This window comes from Bacillus rossius (genome assembly GCF_032445375.1).
Source record: "Bacillus rossius redtenbacheri isolate Brsri chromosome 4 unlocalized genomic scaffold, Brsri_v3 Brsri_v3_scf4_1, whole genome shotgun sequence".
Taxonomy (NCBI): domain Eukaryota; kingdom Metazoa; phylum Arthropoda; class Insecta; order Phasmatodea; family Bacillidae; genus Bacillus; species Bacillus rossius.
The window spans coordinates 31178537-31206166 of record NW_026962010.1 but is presented as its reverse complement, the minus strand read 5'-3'; the positions used below and the strand labels follow the sequence as shown (position 1 = coordinate 31206166).

The 27630-nt window shown below is 45.7% G+C and overlaps 1 protein-coding gene across 2 annotated transcripts in view; it reads right to left on the bottom strand.

The window, feature by feature from the left end:
- LOC134541696 (nuclear pore glycoprotein p62) overlaps positions 1 to 11168 on the bottom strand; it is a 46606-nt gene extending 35438 nt beyond the window's left edge. The window contains exon 1 of one of the 2 annotated variants that reach the window (XM_063385328.1): positions 10941 to 11168. The gene's annotated coding sequence lies outside the window, so the exon portion shown is untranslated. The remainder of the gene's footprint in view (positions 1 to 10940) is intronic. The other variant, XM_063385326.1, reaches the window with a different exon arrangement.
- Positions 11169 to 27630: the final 16462 nt, after the last annotated feature.

Genomic DNA, 27630 nt, shown 5'->3' with positions numbered 1-27630 from the left:
ACAGCTTCGTTCGGCACTGGTCACACGTAAAGCCGGACATCCATTCCTCTTATCGTGCGACCAGTTGTGAACTCTCTTGTGCCATAGATTCCCGCACGTCTCGCAGATCCGCCCATCAGATGTCCCGCCGGGGCATAAATCCACACCGCACATTGTCCTACCATACGCCCGGTATTCGAAGCAAAATCCGCACTCATAATCTGCGAAGTGCTCGCAGATCTCGCCGGGCTCTGGAAAGTCCGCTTTTGCCCATGTCTCGTTCGCTTCCTGGAAATCGTCTATGCTTATCGGGAGAGTCTCGCTGATCGGTAATACAGTCTGCGTCTTAGCGCGGCGTTATCGTGCACCGAAGATCCTTGCTGCATCGCGGTCTCAGGTTCATGGTGCTCCCACGTCGTGTTATTTGTCTCGCCAACGATCCTTGTCGCGTCGCCAGCCGTCTCCGGTTCACACTGCTCCCACGTCGTGCTATCTATCACCGACGTCTCATGTTCACGCCTTCCCGCGCCGCGTTATCCCGCGCCGACGTCTCCAGTTCGCGTTGCTCTCACGCCGCGCTTTCTCTCGCCGGCGCACCAGTTGCGACATCTCGGGTTCGCGTCGCTCTCACGCCGCGCGGCCGCACCTGCCTCCGTCTTGTCTGCGTGCGCTTACGTGCGTTCGCGTGAGCTTACGTGCGTTCGTGTGTGTTTACGGCCACACTACTTGGGCGCCATATGACGTCCTTCGGCCTATGGTCCCTAATTTCCTGTCTACGAAAATGTCCTGTTTTGCCCATGTAGCTCTCGTCGGTGAGGAAGTGAGTTCAGGCCAACGTGGCCGGGACCGGAAAGTAAGGGACCAGGAGGGAACTATGCGTATGTGGAAGGAATGGTAGATGGTAGTAAGGATAATGCGATGATGTCCGTTTTCACAAGCTCCTTTTATTTCCGTACAGAGAGCCTGTCGCAGCCTGGCCGGCACGTCGCTAAACGAGCATCCTCCTCTGCCGCGACCCGGACTCCCGGAAACCAACACTTGGAGACAAAATGAGAACCGGCGTAAAAGAAAATGCGGTCCCGTAGCGAATCGTACCGGTTACGAAAAGTTCACTGGTGCTTCGTAGCACGTACGCGACTCGTGACGTATGCGTAGGCGACTCTATGACGATATATACAGATTAAGAGAGTAGAAAAGTCAGACGAGCACTGTGTGCGTCTCGAGCGGAATGAGTTTCGGAGTTACAAAGATGCGATCTTGTTAACGAGGCTTATCGCGAGGAATCCTGTCACAGCCTGGACTACCACGTCGGTAGACGAACGTTTCATCCACGCTGCGACCCGGACCCCGTACTACCTCTCGCGGAGCAGAACGAAGGAGGTCCGCTCCGTGCGACTCCCAGTTGGCAACTAACTGACGCTCCGCCGCCTGCCCGCGCGGGCTGCGGAGGGGAGGAAGGGGAAACGGGCCGGTGGGGAAGACGCGACTCGCTTGGTGGGCCAGGCTTGCCGATCTACATGATATGATACAGCACTTGGATGAGTTAAAGAATTAATACAAAAGAAGTATTTACACAACATTTACACACTCGTGGAGACTCGTGGTCACTTAAAGAAAAAGGCATAAAAACATAACTATTTATACACTGTGATGTCTGCTGATGTCCCAGGGCGCACGCGGGTGCGTCCCTGCGCATAGCACTGCACTTAGGTTGCACTGGTATTGCAAGAGAGGACATTGACGAGGCATAATGGCCTGAAGGAGCCGAGGAGACACTTGGGTCGACGTCAACTTCATATTGGCCTTCCCACGTTGCTTGAAGCTTAGGGCACCTTCCCTTCCTTCGTTGCGGGTTGTACAGCCACACCAAGTCGCCCTCCTGCAATCCATTGAGTTAGCCTTCAGTTCGTACTGTGCCGATAATGCGCCATTTCGGCACCATTATTTCTAATATTAAAAATTAGAATATTTCCAAAAAAATTTTTTTTATCTAAACTTATATGCCCAGTTTTCAATTCTTCTTTGGCCCAGTGTACGGCTGGACCCATGCTTCTTCGGTGTAGTGCTATCCCCCCCCCTTTTTTTCCTGACTCGTTAACCGCAGTTTTCTCCTGCTATTCATAGCCAAGCAGCCGGCTTCATATTTTTCCCGCTTGGAGCCATGCCCCGGGTGTTCATAGCCAATACCGCTGTGTCTCAAAACGCTTGCGGAAGGCAACGTGCCACCCACCACCCTTTCTGAGAGACAGTCTGACATCGGCGTCTTTCGCCAATAACTCCGGTCAGGTTCAACAATGCCCAAGCAGGTCTGTGTCTCCGATGGAAGTCCTTTTGCACCAGGGTAAGTGTTTCTCACCAGCACCCCCCGCTCCTCCCTTGCCAAAGGTGTTGAGAGCCAACGACCCCCGATGACCCCGACTGCCCATCCGAGCGCGATTGGTTGCCAGTATGGGGCGCGACTTTTAAAAATACTCGCACCCGGGTATACTGTACTTCATGCCCGTGACATCTAGCGAGAGCGGCCAGAACTAACGGGCAGCTTCCCCCTTCTCTCCGTCAGAGGGCAGCACGTTCCTTGCACCTCCGAGCCAGTAGTAAGGGATCGACTTGGCTCCAACTCAAGAGGTCGTTCCCGACGAGTTGTTACTCGCAACTCGCTAGGGCGAGGTAGCGGGAGGCACCATCACCACCACCACCCTCCTTGGATGGGCGCAGTAACTTTCTTTAATTAGACGCGCCGATGCCATTTTTGGACATTCGGCAGGCAGCATCTGGACAGTACGGACCACGCGTCATTATTCGCGAGAGTCTGCCACGGTATTGTTTCCAAGACTCGGCACTACGACACTATGTCAAGGCATAGATGCCTTATTCTTCTTATTTTTATCATTGGCTGCCCGTACTAGTTTTTTTAAATCTAAATCTTTTTTTTACTTTTCTCATCATGGCTAACGCGGACTTCTGCACTGCGAGTTGCCAACTCCACTACTGGAGCCAGCCAACGTGACTTCACCCCGCTGTTTTGGGCGGGGTGCAAGATTTAGAATGGAACTTCCCTGCCAAAATTAGCAGTCTGTGATTGGGCTAATGGAGTCACAAGATTTCTCACCATCCCTGTCGACATACAAGTTTTTTCATAAAACGCCTTTCTCTGGACCTTAATCTACGGAAACATCTGGTACCAGGACCGCCAATTTTCAGGACATAGGATTTGGTTAGATTGATTTTAAAAGCAAATTTAAAAGAAATGTAATTGTCTTTCTTTTGAGTCTGCGAGCTCACATAAAACCAGGGTCAAGTTTAAGAGATATGGTTGTTTTTACTTTTATATGTATTTTGTTGCCGTGAGGCACCATTCTGTTTGTAATTAATGTATTTTAATACATGTGTACATAAAGATAAAGATAAAAGAAAAGAATTGGCAAAGTAAATAATTTTAGTAAAAGGGCAGTTATATGAATCAAACCAGCATTCTTGTTATTTCATTATTACTCATCCTCGATCCACATAGCCTCCTAGAGTTTCTAAAAGGTTATAAGTAAATCCTTTGTACGATGTCTGAAAACCTCTGTGATAATAATTGTTGTTTTTTTGTTTGTGGGCTGATGCTTCCAAGGCATTTGTTTTTTCTTATACATTTATTGAGTATTTATCTGAAGCCCAGCATACGTTACAGTACCTCATCTTCATTCAATTAGTCGCTAATCAAAGATTTTTGCTGGCTTTTTAATTCATAAGCGCTATTTACTCACCTGACGATTCACATAATAAGTGGGGCTGGTGGGCTCCCTGCGAGGATGACTGCTCTTGACATCCCAGGGCAGCCTCAACTCCTGTCCAAACACAATACTTGCAGAGGTTGCCCAGTGGAGTCATGGATGATAGACCTATATACCATCAGAAATAACTCAATGCGTTGATCCCAATTCTGTTGATACTCGGCCACAAACTTGGCAAAGTGTCCCTCGAGAGTTCTGTTGAACCTCTCCACCATGCCATCGGACTGAGGATGTAGGTCTGTAGTCCTGGTTTTATTTATTCCCAGCAACCGACACACCTCCTGGAATATTGTCGAATCGAAATTGCGGCCTTGGTCTAAGAGGAACTCCATAGGTACCCCAAATCTGCCAATGAAGTTCTTGACAAGTGCATCTGCAATGGTAGTGGGTTTTGGTTAGGAAGGTAATAAGCCTCTGGCCACTTACTGAAGTAATCCATTGTTACCAGAATGTACAGGTTACTTCTTTAGTTTTGGGAAATGATCCAGCAATGTTGATGGCTATCCTCTCAAAGGGGGTCCCTACATTGTATGCCCTCATTTTCCCATGACTCCAGTGTTGTGGTCCCTTTTTAGCCGAGCTTGCTTCGCATTTGTCTACACCAAGCCTCCACACCCTGGCGACACCTCAACCAATAGAAGTGTTGACGGGTCTTGGCTAGAGTCTTGTTCACCTCTTGATGACCACCAGAGGTACCATCATGAATTTCCTTCAACACCTCTACCACTAGACTATTTTCCATTCGGAATCTCCCATGCCCTCATTAGTAGCCCATCCACAATTCTCAAGGAATCCCACTGTACCCAGTAAGCTTTCACCGCCCTTCGGTCACTGGAGATTTCATGCAATTTTGGACGTCCAGCACCACTCTCTAACCAGCTTATTATAGGTGCCAGGTCAGGATCTTGCCGCTGCGCTGCCTTCAAGCTGGCACTATCCCATTTTTCTTCCCTGTTAATTATCGTTGTTCGCTGAATATCTTCGATCCCCTCATTTTTCTCTGCCCTGTTGCAATGGTTACAGTCTACCTTGCAAGGCCTTCGGGAGAGGGCATCAGCATTGAGGTGAATTCGGCCTTTCCTGTGTTCTATTCGACAATCATATTGCTGAATCTGTTCAATACACCTAGCAAGTTGTCCCTCGGGATTCTTGAACTGTAGTAGCCACTTAAGTGTGGCATGGTCAGTGCGTAAAATAAATTTTTTCCCATATAAATATTTGTGGAAATGTTGCGAAGACTTTACTACAGCCAAGAGTTATCGTCTTGTGACACAATAGTTGCGTTCAGGCTTAGACAAAACTTTGCTGTAGTATGCTATTACTCGTTCATTTCCACCCTGAACATGGGACAGTACAGTGCCAAAACCACCTCCGCTTGTATCTGTGTCGAGGATATACTCTCCATGTAGATGGGGGTAGGCAATTATGGGGCTAGAACACAGGGATTTCTTGAGGTCTTGAAATGCAGTCTCGCATACAGAGCTCCAAATAAATTGTCTCTTGTCCTCAGTCAGCTGATGCAGTGGTTTTGCGATTGTCGAGAACCCGGGCACAAACCGTCTGTAGTAAGTACAAAGTCCCAGAAAACTTCTTACTTCATGCTTTTTATTAGGTTGAGGCCACACTATAACAGAACGGATCTTCTCAGGATCTGTTCGCACTCCATCCTGCGACACTACATTCCCAAGGAATGTTACCTCATGCTGGAACAAGAAGCACTTCTTAGGACTTAACTTAAGTTGGATATGGCGAAGCCTGTCGAATACATCCTGGAGATTTTGCAAATGTTCCTTCACTGTATTACCTACTACAATAATGTCGTCCAGATATACTAGGCATGTTTTCCATGTCAAGCCATGCAGGACAAGCTCCATCAATCTCTCAAAAGTTGCAGGAGCATTACATAACCCGAATGGTAACACAGTGAACTGTAACAGACCACTACCTGTCATAAAAGCAGTCTTCTCCTTATCCTCTGGATGTAGCTCCACTTGCCAGTAACCACTCTTCAGGTCCAATGTAGAGAACCATCGGGTGCCAGAGAGTGTATCAAGTGTGTCATCAATACATGGGAGGGGGTATTTGTCCTTTTTGGTGATATCATTCTGCTTCCGGTAGTCCACACAAAACCTCAGTTGGCCATCCTTCTTCGCCACTAAAACAACTGGGGAAACCCAAGGACTTGCTGATAGTTCGATTACACCACCCTCCATCATACCGATGATCAACATCTCTGCTTTTATAGAGGCAGTCACTGTGTTGCTTGTCAGATATGCTGTGCATACCTGTGTTGATGCGATAGTAGACCAGGCTTGTTTTCCCGAAGTCAGTATCCCCTAAGGAAAAAAGTCCTTATTTCTTACAATAAAAGCTGGGTCTTCTATTTCTCAATTCGTTAGAATATTTTAGCTATGCCTTAGTAGATGTTTTACATATGGGTTCATTGGTTGCACGTCATGTCTAGTAGATGAGGAAGACTCACGCTGGCCTACCCAAGAAACTGATTCGCAAGTAGCTATTAGGTCTTTATGTTTAAGAATCCTTGTTCGAGAATTGAGGTTGGCCACCCTGACTGGTAAAACCTCGCCGAACCTTGGAATGCTCCAGTTATCCAAGAGTGTCTTCGGTCCTAATGTATTATCTGGCTATATCAGGTATCTCATGTTGACCCTAGGGTCTCCCATTATCCTAGCCCTTATTATCTGTTCATGGTTGGCTGGAATTGAAACATATTCTCTAACAAACATTTTCATTACAGGAACTTCTAATTAGTTGGGCGTTTAAAGGCCACCTCTTCATCTTTAATACACAGTACCTGTACTTACATGCCAATAACAAATCAGTATCGATTCATGATGTCCACTAATTATATTACCTCATCAGTGATATCATCAACAAGAAAGGTTTGTGATAATGTCCAAGTTCCTGGTTACAATTGGGTTATTTACACTTTGTTAGACTGGTGTACTCTACGTAATTAAACTTTGTTCCAGTGATCCGAGGCACCGTTTCTCAGGGACCAATCTGATCTTTTGCAAATCTAAGACATCGTTGGCAGCCCGTTTGACATTTCTCCCACTTGCAGTCACATCCCCGGCCTGTAACATTACATCCCTGCATGACTAAAACTGCATACAGCAGCTCTGGACGAGTTGATACCATTTCTCAGAGACAAGCTTACCATAGTTTTTACCATCACGCATACGTCTTAGGTTCACTCCTCGAAAGTCACGGCTAGGACGCTCGTTCCCAGCCTCGTTACACCTCCCACCCCTCCCAGCTCCCTCCGGTTCTAAGAATAAAGCCCACAATCATTGTCCTGCCATGAACCCCGCCAAGCGTTGGCCGTTTTCAAGGCCGATTTACCATAGAAAAAATATGTTCAAAGATAGATCACATACGACATCTAGCGGTGGAAATAGTAACTTCTTCTCTTGTCGCCAGCTCGTGAAGCTCACACCTGCGACATCTTGTGGCAACTTTGCTAACCTCACAGCTACCTTCCCCTGTAGGCCGCCAGAGTGCAGCAACAGACGGCGCCATTAGCCCCAGGCTATAGCAAAAGTCTCGGGCGAGTCGATTCTTTTTTATTTCAGACACCCCTCAAAAGGTAGCTCTAAAATCGGCCAGTGCTACCAACTTCGAGACATCGAAGTCAGAGTTCCCACTCGGGGAACTTCGGAACCTTTCAGTCCGGACGCCCCAGTCTCCCCCTTCACTTTTGATTGAACATTTGCTTTTAATTACGAGACGCGGCTCTTCGCCAGACACTTCGCGTCGCGATTCCAGACGGACTGTTTGTGATTACTAGCAGATCGACGAGACGCACTAGAAGACTCCCATCCGGCCACAACCGATGATGTAGTCGATTAGAGAAGGGATGCTATCCCTGTAAATTTCTTTAAGTAGTTTAGTCCGTCTGTATAGAACAATGAATAAGAGTTATTTTTTAAATAATTCTTTTTGAAACAATGGAAACGTCCGCGACTGCCGCGTATCCATGAACTGCAGATCCGGTCTTGCTACAGTTCAGAAAATAGAAGCCAACTTCCCTGTCTGGAGAGTTACGATACGCAACATTCCCCAACCCCCCTTACCTTTTGTGGGCATTCTCTGCCCAGTTTTTTAACTGTAATAGTTCTGATTAGTTTTGATTCGGACTGTTCGCAGACAGGGTCCAAGAGCCAGACGCCGAATTGGCATTTTCACCACCCGTCCTTTTCAACAAACAGATTCCCTGGCATCATGTTCAGGACTGATCTCCAGGAAGCGAAGCATCGACCTCCGGTGCTACTGTATTTATAAACTTTTTTTAACTTTCTTAAATTACACCGTCAGACTAAGTTCATCATATAAACATCATTTATGGACTTTAAGAATAGATACTGGAATGGTTTCAACATATTTGTATTTTTTTTATTGGTTTATGTTTTTTTTAATGAATCCTTTTTATAGTATAATTTTGGGCCGGCCCATATATTTTTTTTCTGAATATACCTGAGAGCTCTTTAAGTACATAATGAAATTTGTATGTTAATATTTTTTTAAATATTTGTCATAAGTTTCCTAAGTATGGAGTAATTAAATTCAGACGGAATCACACCTTGTTTCTGTTCATTTCTCATATCCTTGTGAAACCTTAAAGATTCCCAGAACAAAATTGGTAGCAGAGCTGGTGGTTTTCTATTTTATTAGTTTGTGATTTCGTGTCTAAACAATCCCAGTAAAAATAACGTAAAAGTAAAGTTAATTTTTAGATACTAGATTTTTTAATATATATTAATATTAATATTTTTTATATAAGTAACTTTAATTTTAAATCCTTATAATTAATATTAATCTTAGTTGCGCGCAAGACGTCGCCCAGTGGTCCCCAGCTGTCCCAACCACACCGCGACGTTATCAGACGTGCTCCACGCAAGGTCACAGACACCTCTCCCCCCTTTCACATCGCCCGACGACCGGTGTTATCTTATCAAGCGTGCGTGTCCGCACAAGGCTACCAACCCCCCCCCTTCCCCTCGCCCCATCACCTGTGAGGACATTGCTCTCTTCGTCGGCGGGAATGCATAGAGTTATAATTACGCGACCCACTGATTGTGTAGAGTCAGGGCGCAACCAAATAGTTTAAGTGAGAATTTAAGTTAAAGTTAAGAGTGTTTTGTGCATTGCATATCAACCTAGAGTAAGAGTTATATGTTTCTTTAGAGTTTTTAAAATAAGTTAACCATGATCACTCCGGAGTAAGGACGAGATAATATATGAGCTCACACTTTGGGGACAACCGACCTCAGGAGATGAAAAGAGCTCAGAAAACGACTTAGAGCCGTTTGCCAGAAACAAGTACCGCCAGTTACTTGGAATGTAAATTTGGACCCACTAGAGGAGTTCAGTATTGTCTGTAGTAAATTCCAAGACATAACCGCTTATGCTAATGATGTTCACAACGAGACAAACAAAGCAAACATATTACGAATCATCACGTGACTTAATCACGTCGCCACTAGATTCCACAACCTGTCCGTATTATCAGGAGGTAAATTGAATGGTATCCACACCAAAGAAATTGACAAATGCTGACAACAAATACTTGACCTCACACATAAGTTGAAAACAAAACTCATTACCTTACAGGAACCCCTCATCGAGAGTATTACTGACATAATTCCCAGCCCTCAGAAACAAATGCCTGGTACCAGTACACAGCCTGAAGCGGCGCCGACAGAAATACCGGGACTACAGCCCAAGGTCACTCTGGTGTCTTCATTACCAGTATCGCCCCCACCTCCACCTTCATCGCCGCCACCAGTTTCCTTTACATCAATCCCGTTTACAAATCATCCTGCAATCACTACTATTGGCCACCCATCCACCCAAATGTGGTTTCCCTCCGCCTCTATCGCGAGGCCGGTACCTCAGTCAGTCACCAAGGTCAACTACACTCGACCTATTCCCGAAGTCATTGCACACCCTTCTCACCTCAACCAACCAATGTACCTTCCACCAACCATGGCCGGAATATTTAACCCATACTACCAGTTCCAGTCAGCATTTTCATCCTTCCAGACCACCCCAGAACTCCACACTCCCTCTGCGACAGTTGGCATGCAAATTTCACCCCTACCTCAGGTAAGTGCATCTAGCACCGCGACTTCGCTTGCACAGTCCATCGCCATGACAGCCATTCCCCAACCAGACCTATAAATTCCCCAAGTCAGCCCTTCAACCTCGTACCTCCCTCTGGCACATGCAGCAACCATCCCTCCACACAACCCTAATCCTGCACCAAATCACCCCACACCACCACCTGGCCATGGTCAAACAACCCATTTCTACAACAAAATCGCCCACCCAGCCGAAAGACTACTCACCAATCTCCCGGAAACCAATGGATTGGATCGTAAATAACTAATTGAGTTTTTGCGACAGTTACTCAAACTACACCAAAAATGCAACCTACCAGTTAAAGAATTGTTTGAGATAGTTTTTCCCCTTACCCACCCACCTCTCAGCGAACGAACCTCGTTGGCCATAGAAAATAACCTAACCTTTGATCAGTACCATGCTGACATATTAGATTTTTTTTATTCCAGCGTGCATGCTCACAAACCTGCGGCTTGATTAGTATAACAGGCTTCAACAGAAAGACGAACCATTAAGCAAATACATTGCTGACATTAAGAGGCCGCTCGAGTTCTTCGAATAGGCACTTCAGAGTGTGAAATCGTTTCTAATATCCAGTGGCGTGTGGTGGAGTTATTGTGTGGGTAAGCTGTCTCACCCATCCCCGACCTTAAGGAGGGTTGGGGGGCCCTCCCCCGGAAAAATTTGGATTTCTAGGTGCAAAATGGGGCTATTTTAGCAGTTTTCCTGGTAGAAATATAAAATGCACTTGGCCAGCAAAAAAGTTTTCCAAGTAATAGGCAGCCTGTAAACCTCTCATTTTTCGAATATAAATTACAATTAAAATGTCTAACAATAGATTTTCCTGTTGTTTTTATGTCTAAATCAGGAGTCGGTCTCCCCACTGCCAAACACATTTTTTTTTATCTTCAAAGGAAAAATAATTAAAATCAGTACTCAAAAAATTGCAAACAACGCAGTGGCTGTGTTCTCGGCTGGGGCCGGGTTGAGAATCATGCTCCATCCCGGACAGCATACGCTGCGGAACTCACAGCTTACCTTGTTGGCACATGGACGGCAGTCGCAGATGAAGTTTACATTCTCACTGGCTAGCACTTATAACGAAAACAGTAAACACCAAAACAGAATAAAATGTTCTTAAAACGGACACTGTTGCGCTATGAAATCTTGCCTTATAAGTTGTAAAAATAAAATTTGTACCGGTATTTGTTTGTTGCACGACGCGCATACACACAGCTAAGTCCTGCTGTTCTGGGTAGAGCGGGCCTTGAGCGAACATTACCGAAGTAGTCTCACGAAGATACGCGAACACTTCCCCCCCCCCCCACCCCCCCAAATCATCACGCCACCACACCCGCCCGGCTTTCACGTTACCATGAAAACCGGGTGACACGCTACCCGACGCGCCCGCTACGGTGATCGCATCGCATTGGCAAACGAGATGAAATTACCAGATAGCAAAAATTATTACATTACGCCAAGCAGCTATTCACAAAACAAAACAAAATGATTACAGTCACCATCAGAGTGGATATAATCATAACCAGCAACAGATGCCATTTTGTAAATTCTGTAAAAGACCCGGGCATGTGATTGAACAATGCCGCACAAAATACAGGCAGAAAAATTATTACCACAACCACAACAACAACAACCCAAAAAATGAGTAACGAGGTGGCCAGAGAGCAATTTCTCTGTGCCACCTAAACAAAAATCATCTTCAGATAATTTCTGCAATACAGTCACTACTCCACATTCACCGAGTAAATACAATAACAGATTTAATTACCACCCGAGAGGTAATCACGCTATACAACAACAAAAATACACAAAAAATTCAAATATGTCGCAAAAGTCAAACAAGTCTCGTAGCAGGCAAAAACGCAAAATGTACACAAATTCAAATAAGGTAAAAAATTATACCCACCCTATGGCACATTGTGCAAATTGCATAAATCCTAAAAATTCAGGCAAGAGGACATGTCATAATATATTCGCAGGTTTACCAACAGTATTACCTTATTCGAGCACTTTAATTGGCAAACACGAAATTCCAGGACTGATTGATACCGGCTCAGTCCGAAGTTTTATTTCAGCAAATATTTTTCATGTTTTACAAAAAGAGAAATTGGTTCAGGAAATTAAACCAGTAAAAATACAATGTTTCACCGCATCAGAGCAACCATTAAAGGTTAACCAAGTAGTCGTCATTAAAGTTAAAATTGATTTATTTTCCTGGATGATTCCATTTTTAGTTTCACAGGATTTAGCTACTGATCTAATTTTTGGAACGGATTTCATATCTAAAACAGGCTTAGTAACTGATTTGCAGGCAATAAATTTTAAATTCAAATTTAATAATCTGTTGTTATCCCATTTATTTCACCAAAAATCCAGCATCAGAATAATGTGAATGCAATCCATACCGAAGCTGAGAATGAATGTGAGTTATCCTTAACTCACCTCGACACATCGCAAAGAAAAGCAGTGGAAAATATGTGTCATAACTTTCCACATGTCTTGACAAAAAAACTAGGTTGCACTCACTTAGTGTAATATGATATAAAACTTTTGGATAAATCCCCAGTCAGGTGTCACCCGTATCAATTATTGGGTGCCAAAATGGAAATCATGCGCGAACACATACAAGACCTATTGGACAAGGATGTAATTGAACCATTGATTTCCAGTTTTGCCTCTCCAGCATTTTTGGTCCCCAAAGGTCACCTCTTAGTTGTGGATTTTCGAAAAATTAACAAACAGATAGACATAGAAATGGTACCATTACCTGATTTGAATTCAGCTTGCCATTGGTTTAGCAAAGCCAAATATTTTAGCGTTTTTGATCTCAATTCGGCCTACCATCAAATACCACTAACACCGAAGTCAAAACACATCACCGGCTTTTGCGTGCCCTGGAATTTGTATCAATATAAAGTAGTTCCATTTTGGCCTAGCCACAGGCACACAGGTACTGACTCGGCTCCTAGACCAAGTTTTTGGTGATTTAAAATTTAAATTTGTATTTAATTACCTGGATGACGTTGTTGTGTATTCCGAATCATTTGAAGACCACGTAGCCCATTTGTCTGAAGTTCTCACCCGGCTGCGTAAAGCAGGACTGACAGTAAACACAAAGAAGGTTAAATTTGCAGTTACTGAAATTTCTTTCCTAGGACACATAATTTCCAGTAGAGGAGTAACGATTGACCCAAACCGCACTCAAGCCATAGCAGATCTCCAACCTCCAAAAGATCCAAAAGGAATTTCTAGATTTATTTGAATGACTAATTTCTATGCCAAATTCATCCCAATTTTTGCAGAACATGCAGCCCCTTTAAATGCAGTTCGGAAGAAAAAGACATCCTTCAATTGGGGTCTTGAACAAGACAAAGCCTTTAGTTATTTGAAACAAGCTATAGCCAGCCCACCTGTTCTTCGAATGGCGGATTTCTCTAAACCATTCATACTACAGACAGATGCGTCGAGTGTCGCCATTGGTGCATATCTATCACAAGAGTTCGATGGCCACAGGCAACCAATATATTTCGCTTCTCGCACCCTAACTCATCAAGAGAAAAAATTGTCCTTAGTTTATGAACTCGAGTGCCTAGCAGTTGTATTCGGAATTGACAAGTTTCGGCAATACCTTGAGCAAAGGGAATTTTTATTAGAGACCGACAATAAGGCCTTTGCTTGGCTTTTGGCTCACCCCAAGCAACTAGGAAAACTAGGCAGGTGGATAGCAAAAATCTCCTCACTTAAATTCACTATTCAACATATCAGAGGTACGCAGAATATCGTAGCAGTTGCTCTTTCTCGAATGTTCCAGAATCTCTCCAAATCTAATCTTCAGGAGGAACCCCCTGTCACCAAAATTTTGATACTTACATTTAATATATTATTCTGCAATTGAAATCAGGTACACCGCCAAAATATTGCAAGATTTCAAAAGGTCTCCTGTATCGACGAACAGCACAATGTAAAACTTACAGAATAGCCCTTCCTCAGAATTTAAGAGACATGGTATTTAAATATTATCACAGCTTACCCATTGTAGCACACCTGGGCACATACAAAACAATTGACGGCATACGCTGCCATTTTATTTGGGATGGAATGCACAAAGACATTGCTGAGAAGGTAAAATTATGTAAATTATGCGCCCTGAGTAAACCAGCACAGAAAACACAATTTGGATTTTTAACATCAGATGTGGCCGAAAGGCCTATGCAAAAATTATTTATAGATTTTGTGGGCCCCTTCCCCCGTTCTAAAACTGGACACACCATGCTTCTCGTAGCTATTGATGCATTTACTAAATTTGTTTGGCTCATTCCCCTCCGGCGAGCCACCGCAGAAACCACTATACAAGCATTGCAAAATAATATTTTTACAATATCAGGCTTACCTTCAATAATCGTGTCAGATAATGCATCACTATTTACATCCAGACTTTTCAAGAATATGTACTTTTCCCATGGCACACATCATGTAACCACTTCTCCCTATTATCCACAGCCTTCACATGCGGAGCGTTTTAATAGGAACCTCCGATCCGCTTTAATAGTGTATCATGCGAACTCGCAGGATAAATGAGACACTAACTTGGTCTGGTTACAAATGGCTTTCAACTATGCCCGACATGAACGACACAAAACCACACCATTTGAAATCATGTTCACGTATAAACCCAACAATCCACTTTCGAATCTCTGGTCACTACAAGAGCTTCTCCCAGATAACCCTCGCAACATAAAAGAGGTCTGGAGAAGGGATCAGCATAACCTGAACTTAGCCCATGCGGCAAGCAGGCAGAGATATAATAAGAAACGTTCGCCTAATCCATATAGGGTAGGTGATATGGTGTTGTGCAGATCACATCCACTAAGTAAGGCAATCGACAAGCGATCAGCCAAACTTGCTTATCGTTGGAATGGCCCGTGGCAAATCCAGCGCTTTCTAACCCCAGTAACGGTCGCCCTAGCCGACCCAAGTTCTGGTGCGTACATAACGTGCGCTCACATTTCGCAACTAAAGAAGGTGCACTCCAAATTAAATTAGGTGCAGCCTTCTACTCCTATTCGAGGAGTTTTAGACAAAGCTTCGGCATGCCATCTGCAACACGCAGTTTTTAAAGATACAAAAATCTTAGGTTATATTTAAAAGTAATAAAAATCCATGGTACTAGTTTGAATGAGTGTTTACATTTCAGATGTTTAGTATTAAGAATTTTTTAGGGTAAGATATTATTTTTAAGTGACACCACTTAGTCCATAAAATACACTAAGTATATATAAGCACTTAGTATGTAAAATGCATTTAAACCATGAGAGATGTAGCTTAGTACCTAAGAAAAATATGTAACTTAGTTCATAAGGGAATAATGTAACTTAGTCTATAAGAGAATTATGATACCTAGTTCATAAAGTTATGTGTAAACAATGAATAATCATGTGACTTAGTTTTTAAAGTTGTTTTTTATGGCCATGTTACGTAGTAAGTTCATCAGGTATTGTAAGTAGTTTATCTAAGTCGATTCTGGTACAGGGTAAGTATACCAAATTTCAATCATTTCATACTCAGTGTTGGTTGCTTACCCTGGCTCCGCCTTTCAGTGGGGGAGTATGTGCCAGAATTTAGGTATTTCGACAAATTTATTTTTGTTTTTATAATTTTAAATTATTTTTGGAAATTTTATTTTTCTTTATAATTTGGTTACAATTGGGTGATTCGCACTTTTTTAGGCTGGTGTACTCTACGAAGTTAAACTTTGTGCCAGTGACCGAGGCACCCTTTCTCAGGAACCATTCTGATCTTTTGCAAATCTAAGACATCGTTGGCAGCCCGTTTGACATTTCTCCCGCTTGCAGTCATGTCCCAGGCCTATAACATTACTTCCCTGCATGACTAAAACTGCATACAGCACCTCTGGACGAGTTGTTACCATTTCTCAGAGACGAGCTTACCATAGCTTTTACCGTCACGCATACATCTTAGGTTCACTCCTCAAAAGTATGGCTAGGATGCTCGTTCCCAGCATCGTTGCACCCTCACCCCTCCCAAATCCCCCAGGCTCTAAGAATTTAGCCAAGGATCATTGTCCTGCCATGAACCCCACCAAGCATTGACCATTTTCAAGGCCGACTTACCATAGAAAAAATTGAAGTATCGTGAAGGGGAAGGGGAAATCCACCTCACTTTACCTCAATTACGTAAACAATTAGAAACATAAAAAAAACAATGGCCCTTGTAAAGGGACAGGCAGAGTGTCAGACGTGTTGTGCAACCCCTAAAGAAATAAGCATAAATATCAGAAATACAAAAATACACAACTTTATTATTCTTTAAATCAAGGCCCATATAAATGTAGAGGGGCAACACATAACAAGAATTACGAAAGAAAGAATTACGCAAACAGGTACTGAAGAGCAATACAAATAGCCAATATACAATTGTTATGTGCTAACGTTATTTAAATCAAGCAATTGCAAATAGAGTGCTGTCTGTTCGGACGTGAGAGGTGCGGCGGAGAAAAACGGCAAACGCCCTAATGGAAAATGGGTCGAATGCGAAAACAACACAATCAAAGAAATGCACAAGGTGAAACACACTGGCAATGCAAACCAGAAAATTACAAAACAAATTAGGTGTTCAGCAAACATTACTTTATAAAGCCATAAGGAGGCAAGCCAAACATGACGCAGAAGGCAAACTACAGAATTATCAAGAAAAAAAAAAGTAAGACACCGACCAGAGAACACCTCCAAGCCATGCGTAACACGGCGCGACACCGAAGCACCCCTCACGACGATCGCTCCCGGAACAGAACAGAACGAGCAAAATAATTACAGCCCTATATATAAAAAATCCAGATGGCGCTAGTGTCGCATTCAGTAGGCCTGGAAGGAGGCGCCTACGTCACGCGGACGTCAGAACAGATGGCGGAAGGGGGATTTAAGGGGAACGAGGGAAGGAGAGGAGCCGGCGGGCGACTGAATGCCGAAGCGCATGTTGCAAATTCCCGCTCCCTGGCGAAGCCTTCCGCAGGACGATGAAGCAGATGAATGCGACGATACGAGGAGCGACGAGTAGAGTATCTTGTATGTGGTTGCTTCGAAGTAGAGTGAAAACTCAGTGACGTCAGTAGGCAGCTGGAGTACAGATGGCTCGCGCACACCAAGTCCAGTCCGCAGACGGGGGAAGCCCCGAACAGGACTGCAGCGCCCGGAGCACCACAGCAGCACGGAACGGCGATAAGCAGGAAGAAGCTAAAGCACAATCCATGAAGAAGCCGCCACACGACACACAGCGAAAGCGCCCGCCCCCAAAACACCACAAGAGCTGGTGGCAGGCGAACGAGAAGAGGGGGCGGCGGTAACTGAGAATAAGAGCAGGTAGGTATCACAGCTTCCGATCCAGCTCGAAACTGCAAGTCTCACAGGGCACCATTGCCGGGCGCAGCCTTGCACGGAGGGGAGGCGGCTCGCAGTGGCGCTCGAAAAGGGGCGCCAGCATGCTGCCACATCACAATCACTCCGACGGAGCGCGCCACAGCAGGTATCACTGCTCGACGAATTTCTGGGCTAGGCAGGGACTGCGCAAACAGTACACGGAAGTCTCTATCACTACGAGAGGGCCCACCTCGTAGGAGACAACCATGTTTTCGAGGGCCCGAAGGCCAACGCACCCGCCTACCACCCCTCCCAAATGTGCGCCCTTTAAGGGTAGATTGGGAGTCTGCTTACTGATCCGGAGAATACAGAGCTCCTTCCACTGAAACTTCCAGATCCAGGAAAACATGCCCCCTCCACCACTACAGTACGTAGTGGTTTCATAGGGACCTGTAGACCAAAATCCCCACACGGAGCTACATGCAGGTAAGGGTTTAAGACAGGTGCTTCCACAGCCCAGCGAGCCCCACAATCGCTGGACATGCTTAGCAGACTGCTACCCATTAGTCATCCAGGTCTTTCCAGTACTACGGCCAACTTTAGGTCTCGTCAGCAGACTGTTCGCCGGTAGTTTGACCAGACCACCGCGCTTCAGAGTGCAGCCACGAGGTGTCCTCGTCGCCTCGGAAAACCCTCCGACCCGCCGTACCTCGGCCCGGCGGGTTTAAAGCCGATTAAGGCCCGGATGCAACTGCACCCCTCCGGCGACGACCGCCATCAACCCCAGCTGGAAAATGGCAATCACAGTGCATGGGCAGGAAGCACCTGGGGGTTGCCTCAGTACATCCACCGACTACAAGGCTAAAGGGGAAACTTTGCCGTGCAGTTTACAGCCCGTTTTTAGGCCCGGTCGCCCGACACCGTAACCACCATACCCAGTCGAACTCCATTTCCATGGGGCCTAATCCATTCACTATGGGGCCCTTTGGGACCGATGCACCGAGGTTTGGCCGTTGACCCCCCGGAAAGGTTTCTATCGCATCTGCTGCTGCCCGCAGATTCAGCCCTTTCACCATTCCCGGTCTCATACATACAATGCGGCAGAGTTTGACCCGGCAGCGCCCTCTTTAGTAGAGAGGTGCTATGACCAGAGGTTGGGGTGAGCAGTCCCAACATAATCACCACAATCCTCCCTCAACAGCGGTGCCACGTGAAGGCAGAGGGTTGCCACTTGGTGTGGAGAGGCTATATAATCGCATCACACACCCATTCCGCGGACCTGAATGGCTCATGTCTCGGATACTAGAACCGGCAGCAGTTCCGACACCTCAAACGACAATCACCTTCCTATCAGCCATGGATACCTTGGAGCAGGCAGAGGAGACCTCGGGGTTACCTGAATCTCCTCACCGACTACAAGGCTAAAAGGGGAAACCTCGCCGTGCAGTTTACAGCCCGTTTTTAGGCCCGGGTACCCGCTCTCCAGCCCACAGCCAGAAAGGCCAAGTCCACTCCCGCCGAAGGAGACAACCAGCAGGAGCGGCGGGCACACCGAAGGGGAAGAGATGGCATAGTCACGGTCGAGGCTTACGTCCATAATACGTAGGAAGCAGGAGCCGCCAGAAGAGCGTGACGCAGGCAGTGAAGAGTGGACGTCTCCTCTCTTCGCTGGGTGATGACTGAAGGAGAGCGGCGAAGACGGCTCGCCAGAAACAGTATAATGGAGTGGCGGAGAGGAAATTACAAAGAAACACACTGCACCATCCACAAATACTAAAAAGATACCTTTCCAATCACACAAATTACTTTCCAGTGCACTGGGAAGATTCACATAATTTAGTAGGGAATAAATATACAATAAAACATAAAATACATCGAAAAAAAAAATAGCAGCACACTCAGCCAACAACCTTTTTATAGAGCTGGGCTGCCATACTAGTAGCATACTGTAGACACTTATTCAAAGATTATTAGGACATAAATAATAAATCAGAACATGGCCATTACTGTTAAAATAAAAGTCTTAAACTATCCCTAGAAAATAATTCCAAACTTCAATGGGAAATTTTTGACAATAAGGCTAGGCCAGAGCAAACAGCTCAAGAAAAATATTCATAAATAACATGCAGGTAAAATGAATAAAAATACAATGGGAGAGAAGACCTGCTAAATACTTACTAACAAGACAACTTACACGTTAAGACACATAAACTTTCAGCTGGCTTACATGGCACTTTTTATACCTGAATTTTTTCTTACAATCCTGGAGAAGTACAGTATTACTGCCCAAAAAACGCACAATAGTGAAAGGGCCCTCATATGGGGGAAGCAACTTAACATTGGTCTGTGCCGCTAAAGAAGGGAGAACATATGAACGCACCAGTACAATATCGCCAACCTTAAAACCATGGGGCTGCCTAGTTTTGTTGTACGGCGTCTCGACAATGTGGCGGGCCTTCTGGAGATTACAAGGAACAAGATCAAGAATTTTCTCGAGGTCAGCCTCAGTTAGGGCGGAGCTTAGAGACGGCAGTCCCCAGAGATTCAGGAGAGGGTGAGTGAGCTCGCGGCCCAAAAAGGGAATGGAAGGAGGAAAACCGTTGGCGGAGTGCACAGCAGAGTTAAGACCCATGTTAATGTAGTCCAGATCAGAATCCCAAAGTGTCTGATCTGAACGATAAAAAGAAGTGAGAACCCCCTTGAGCACCTTGTTGACACGCTCTGACTGGTTGCCCTGAGGGAAATATGCCGAACTATAGATGGGTTTAATTGCCCATTCAAAGCACATATCCATGTAGATGTTAGACTGGAAGTATCTGGCATTATCAGACACGAGCATGGCAGGGGCTCCAAAGAGCTTCCACACTTGTTCCCGAAGGGCTTTGACAATCGAAACTGCTTTCATGTTTTTTAGAGGTAGAAGTATGACAAATTTAGTGAAAATATCGACCAAGACAAGCAAGCATATATTACCCTTACGCGAGCGTGTCAATGGTCCAAAGATATCTAGATGGACAACATGCCAGGGTGCCACTGGCGGGTCTGCACAGTACAGGCCCACCCTAGTGTTTTGGGGTGGCTTCGAAATCTGGCAATCATGACAGGATCTGACAAAGGCACGAACGTCGTTGCGAAGATCCGGCCAGTATAAATGCGCAGAAATGCGGCGGAAGGTTTTATCCATACCAAGATGGCCTCCGATCAGGGACGAATGGTAGTATTTAAGTACCATAGGCCTTAATATTAATGGCACAACTGCCTTACGAGCTCGACCCGAGCTGCCAGTAAAATAAATCAGACCCTGTTCCTCCACAAATGGGACCACTTTCTTGTCTCGCAAGTCCTTACGGATTTTCTGACAAACGACGTCGTCAAGCTGACACTCACGAACATTAAGGTAGGACTCCGGGAAAACCTTGCACACACATAGGAGTTCATCGGGACTAGGTGACTCGTTCTCTTCACCCAAAAACTACTCGGGACAAAACATCCGCGAAAGCGTGTCGATCACTACATTGTCGGCTCCTCGAACATGATGGATAACAAAGTTAAAACGAGAAAGGCGAAGTATCCAACGTCCCAGCTTGCCCAGTTGTTGATGATGGTTACAGAGCCAGCTCAAAGCCAGATTATCTGTAAAAAGATCGAATTCCCTACAGTCGAGATAACATTCTAACTTTTCCAAGCCGAACAGGCAGGCAAGAGCCTTCTTCTCGTAAGTACCTAACTTTCGTTCAGACTCCAGTAACGAGCGGCTGGCGAAGGCTATTGGCCGGAGTTTGCCCTCTTCCAGGTGGCCGAGAACTGCTCCTAAAGCAATGGACGAGGCATCAACAAACAGGGCAAAACGCTTGCTGAAATCAGGCAGGACCAGAACGGGAGGAGAGCCCAATTGAGACTTCAGGGTAGCGAACGCCTTTTCCTGTTCCGGGCCCCAAACAAAAGAAACATCTTTTTTACGAAGGGAATTTAAGGGGGCACAAAGGGCAGCAAAATTCTTGATGAAGCGGGAATAATACCCAAGCATGCCGAAAAAACGTTGCACACCCTTGATATTCTTAGGTCTGGGGAAGGCGACAATGGGGGCAACCTTATCCGGGTCCATGAGCAAGGAACCCTCGGAAATAACATAGCCCAGGAACTTCACGAACTTTTGGCCAAGGGAAATTTTCTTAGGATTGACCGTAAGTTTGGCAGCACGAAGGCGAAGAAAGACCTCCCTAAGGTGGTCAAGGTGCTCCTCAAAAGAATTGCTATATACAATAATGTCATCGATGTAGTTGAAAACAAAACGAAATTTGAAATCACTTAACACGTGATCAAGCACGCGGCTCAAGGCCTGGCTGCCAAAACTGATGCCCATAGGAATTCTGTTAAACTGGTAATGACCGAAAGGGGTTGAAAAGGCAGTATATTTACGGCAACTCGGGTACAACAAACATTGGTGGAAACTATGATTAAGGTCGATAACTGAAAATTTACGAGCCTTGCCCAAGTGTTGTAGAGCACTCTCCACTGTAGGTAATGGCCATCTGTCATCAATAATCTTCTGATTCAATTCCTGGAAATTGTGAACTAAACGCCATTCCGTACCGTCCTTCTTGGGTACCAAGAAGGTTGGGGTACTGAAATCGGATGTAGATGGGGTAATAACATCGGCAGCCAACAATTTTTGAATAATTTCTCTCATGAACTGAAGTTTCGGGGGTGACACCTTTATATATCTGCTGCGAACGGGTACCTCATCCCTCACATAGAAGCGATAAGGCAGTACATCACACCTGCCAATCTTGCGGGTTATCACATCCGGAAACTCTCTTACTAAGTCAGCGATAGCCTGATCGGATTCGTGACTCGTCAGTTCCTTACAGGACATGACAATGGGCACGCGCCTTTGTGCCGCAGCTGAATTTTTATAGATGGCGCAAAACCAAAAGACAACTCGTGTCTATGCAAATCCAACACGCAACATGTGTTACTAAATAAATCGAGACCCAAAACAAAATTAGACGCAAGTCCAGAAACCACATTAAACTTCCAACTCCAAGAAAATCTGTGAACCTTAAAATGTAAAATCACCGAGCGACGGGCGCGCATGATGTCGCCATTGGCCACGGAAATGATTACATCAGGCTCATCGACAACGAAACGCTTCAAATGACGATGCTGGCTAAGCAAACTGTCAAATCATGCCTCACTGATGCACGAACAAGTGGCTCCTGTATCGACGAGGGCGGGGTAAAAATTACCCAGTACAAGCAAGGGAAGAAAATGCAAAAACGCTTGAGGAAAGGATTTGCGCATAACACGACGACTACGACCCTTCCTGCGTGTCGTCAATGCCGGTTTCCCGGACATTGAACTCGGTAATGGCCCGCCTGACCGCAGCGTAAACACCGCATATCGCCAGCATTAACTCGAGAACTAGTGCACTCGACCGTAGCGTGTCCGAAAACACAACAATTAGCGCATCGGCCACGGCCACGAGTATCAATCCTAGCGGGGAGCGCGGCTGCGTTATTCACGGCCAAGTTCAAGGTCGCGGCAAGGGGCGGCTCGCTTACACGAGAAAGCGCCACGCCGCTCGACACACCGCGGGGACTAGCAAGCGCGACAGGCGGCTCGCTTACACAAGCATGGATACCGCTGGTCGGGCGGCCACGCGGACGGGCTGGCCTGCAGGGAGACTCGTTCACATGAGCGCGCACCTCAGCGCGTGAGGCGACATGCGGAAGCAGCTCGTCGAACGAATGATGTAACACGTCACTCACTGGGGCGCGTCTCTCGAAAACAGGCGCGGCATCGCCGTAACATGCACTTCCGTCAGGTGGTCGCGCATAAGTAGCAGGCCGACAGTCAGTCATGCCAACATGCCTGGGGGAAAAATATTCTCTACTGAAAGGTGGCGACTTAGAGTCAGCGCCGTGCGTAAACACGGGAAATTCAGAGCGGTATTTGCTTTCCGCAGCGATACGGCTTTCTACCTTTCCGCCCCACTCACGTAAGGCATTCAGGGTAGATGGAGGTGTCAACATAGCGCAGTTCTGAAGCACCACCGGCGCAAGATTACCTAGGATCAACTGCACAGATTCCCCTTCAGGAATTCCCAAACTCAAAGCATCGGCATAATCACTAACAGAATTTACAAACTGAGTGACAGATTCATCAGGCTTTTGAAAGCGAAAAACCAGCTCTCGTTTACAGACGTCGAGAACACGGGGCGGACAAACAGTGTGAACCAACTGTTTTTTAAACGCCTCGAAATCTTCGCCATGTGAAATAGCCTGCGTAAGAAGTTGCACGTAAGTGCCAGTGCACTTACTCAGTAGGGCTTTCATGAAAGCCTCAGCAGGAACCAAATTCGCGGCGATCACAAAATCCAAAGCGGCACGCGGCTCGCTTCCGCCCAACACGGGGAGCGGCTTTAAGGCTACAAAGAAGAGCTTCTGATTAAATGAAGCGCCTGTGGGCGGACTCACGTCAGGAGGGGACTGCCGTGTCCGGGGCTCAGGAATGGCTGCACACGAGTCACACACGAGCTGAGCGAGGCGCGCGGGAAGCACCGCCACGGTGTCCGTAGCAGAAGCCTCTAATTGATTTTCTTCGCAATGTTGGATGAGTTTCTCCTTGTGCAGCTTATATGACCAGGCAACCCCCGGCGAGGACATGGCTCTGAAACAGTAAAAACACTCTGCTAGCAGAGTGGCGCAGAATTTGAAGAATCTTCAAGGGGAAGGGGAAATCCACCTCACTTTACCTCAATGACGTTAACAATTAGAAACATAAAAAAAAACAATGGCCCTTGTGAAGGGACAGGCAGAGTGCCAGACGTGTTGTGCAACACTTAAAGAAATAAGTGTAAATATCAGAAATACAAAAATACACAACTTTATTATTCTTTAAATCAAGGCCCATATAAATGTAGAGGGGCAACACATAACAAGAATTACGAAAGAAAGAATTACGCAAACAGGTACTGAAGAGCAATACAAATAGCCAATATACAATTGTTATGTGCTAACGTTATTTAAATCAAGCAATTGCAAATAGAGTGCTGTCTGTCCGGACGTGAGAGGTGCGGCGGAGAAAAACGGCAAACGCCCTAATGGAAAATGGGTCGAATGCGAAAACAACACAATCAAAGAAATGCACAAGGTGAAACACACTGGCAATGCAAACCAGAAAATTACAAAACAAATTAGGTGTTCAGCAAACATTACTTTATAAAGCCATAAGGAGGCAAGCCAAACATGACGCAGAAGGCAAACTACAGAATTATCAAGAAAAAAAATGTAAGACACCGACCAGAGAACACCTCCAAGCCATGCGTAACATGGCGCGACGCCGAAGCACCCCTCACGGCGATCGCTCCCGGAACAGAACAGAACGAGCAAAATAATTACAGCCCTATATATAAAAAATCCAGATGGCGCTAGTGTCGCATTCAGTAGGCCTGGAAGGAGGCGCCTACGTCACGCGGACGTCAGAACAGATGGCGGGAGGGGGATTTAAGGGGAACGAGGGAAGAGGAGGAGCCGGCGGGCGACTGAATGCCGAAGCACATGTTGCAAAATATGTGCAAGGATGGACCACACACAATATCTAGCGGCGGAAATAGTAACTTCTTCTCTTGTCCCCAGCCCGTGAAGCTGACGCCTGCGACATCTGGTGGAAACTTTGCTAACATCACAGCTACCTTCCCCTGTAGGCCGCCAAAGTGCAGCACCAGACGGCGCCATTAGCCCCAGGCTATAGCAAAAGTCTCGGGCGAGTTGATTCTTCTTTTATTTCAGACACCCCTCAAAAGGTAGCTCTAAAATCGGCCAGTGCTACCAACTTCGAGACATCGAAGTCAGAGTTCCCACTTGGGGAACTTCGGAACCTTTCGGTCCGGATGCCCCAGTCTCCCCCTCCACTTTTGATTGAACATTTGCTTTTAATTACGAGACGCGGCTCTTCGCCAGACACTTCGCGTCGCGATTCCAGACGGACTGTTTGTGATTACCAGCAGATCGACGAGACGCACTACAAGACTTCCATCCGGCCACAACCGACGATGTAGTCGATTAGACAAGGGATGCTATCCCTGTAAATTTCTTTAAGTAGTTTAGTCCGTCTGTATAGTACAATGAATAATATTTTTTTTAAATAATTTTTTTTGAATCAATAGAAACACCCGCAACTGCCGCGTATCCACGAGCTGCAGATCCGGTCTTGCTACAGTTCAGAAAATAGAAGCTAACTTCCCTGTCTGGAGAGTTACGATCCGCATCATTCCCCAACCCCCCCTTACCTATTGTGGGCATTCTCTGCCCAGTTTGATAACTGTCTGTGTACTAGTTCTGATCAGTTTTGATTCGGACTGTTCGCAGACAGGGTCCAAGAGCCAGATGCCGAATTGGCATTTTCACCACCCGTCCTTTTCAACAAACAGGCGCCCTGGAATCATATTAACGACTGATCTCCGGGAAGCGAAGCATCGACCTCGGGTGCTACTGTATTTATAAACCTTTTTTTTTGAACATTCTTAAATTACGCCATCAGACTAAGTTCATCATATAAAAATCATTTCTGAACTTTAAGAATAGATACTGGGATGGTTTAAACATATTTGTATTTGTATTTGTTTGTTTAATGAATCCTTTTTATAATCTACTCCTCGGGATGTCCTCTCTCCACTGCCTAATCTAATTTAAGGTTGGCCCATATTTTTTCTTTCTGAATATATCTGAGAGCTCTTTAAGTACGTAATTGATATTGTATGTTAATATTTTTTTTAATATTTGTCACAAGTTTCCTAAGTATGGAGTAATTATATTCAGACGGAATCACACCTTGTTTCTGTTCATTTCTCATATCCTTGTGAAACCTTAAAGATTCCCAGCACTGTAAACCATTTTCTGCAATTGATCCAATATTAATAAACAAACTGTCATGGCCTCTATGAAGTAAGGATAGAGGAAAAAACCCTAATGGATACCATTCCCTGTAGAGCTGGCATGCGCCCCCTTACACCAGCTATTGCTCATTATCTATTGATCTTCCTGTTTCTCTTCCTGCTGCGATGTATTCTTGCATGTCGGACTGTCCCACTGAATGTGACCTGGTTCATTGTATACTAAGCACCGTGGGTATTTTCCTTCTCATCTTATTTGGTTACGTGGAGTATCATTCAGCAGCTTCTTCAGTTACCGCTGATACTCACTGTTCGGTGACTGCACGAATTGAGCTGACTGTTGTGCCATTCGCTGTTCAGTGGCCTGCTCGAGTTGAGCTGACTAATTCACCACCAGTTCTTCATGTTCTGCTAGATGTTGCTCCAAACACTGCACTTTTCCTTCCAATCGAATACTGGTTTCATCTCTTTTCTTCTTTAATTCTTTTTGAGCAGCCACTAGTTCACTACGCATATCATCCTGACCCCTCTTCATCTCCTCTTGGTTGTTATTCATGTCTTAGATCTCGGTATTAATGTAATTCTTAATCTCTTCTTGGTAGTGACGCCGTCCCCGTTGCCTAATCTGAATTTACGTAAATTCAAGCTGGTAAGTTAATTTTGAATCTCAAGGGGGGGTTCCTGGCCTCGTAGCGGTAGGCAGGGATGCGGCGACAAAGGACTCCCCGGGCTGTTATGGCCTCCCAGGACGCCTTATTAATGAAACACACGAGTTCCTTTGGTGATTTATTGCGGAGTACACTCTACAGGTCACACGTTCACGTGACTGGCCGCTTCACCGTCGACCTAAGCTCCGCGCACCTGGACCTGCTAGGGTCACTGCGAGAGTATACGGACGTGGCGTGACGAGTGAGGACGAACGGTCCCACGACTTAATTAAGGGAACACATGACACTAAATTACTGTGGATAGTCCGCACAAGAGAATGATTGGCTTATTAAAACACGTTACACTAAGTTACTGCGATTAGTCCCGCACAGGAGAATAAGCCACTTATTAATACACGTTACACTGAATTACTGCGATTGGTCCGCACAGGAGAATAAGTTACTTACTAAAACACGTTACACTGAATTACTGCGATTAGTCCCGCACAGGAGAATATGCATGAGCGGATAGTCCGCGGGGTGGCGATGGCCACGTTAAGCTGGGTACGGACACGGTGGAATCTGGAGCGATATCACACACGTGGCCGTGGCACGTCCCAGGTGAATACTCGTCCGAAAGTTTTGGTCGCGTTCGGCGCAGTGCCGCCCTGCGTGGGCAAAGAACTATGTCCCGTGGTGGGACGTGAAAGCGTGAGGCGCAGGTGCCACGACGGGTCACCTAATTGCATACGTAAAATATAAAAATCCCTGATGGGATACACATGTTATTA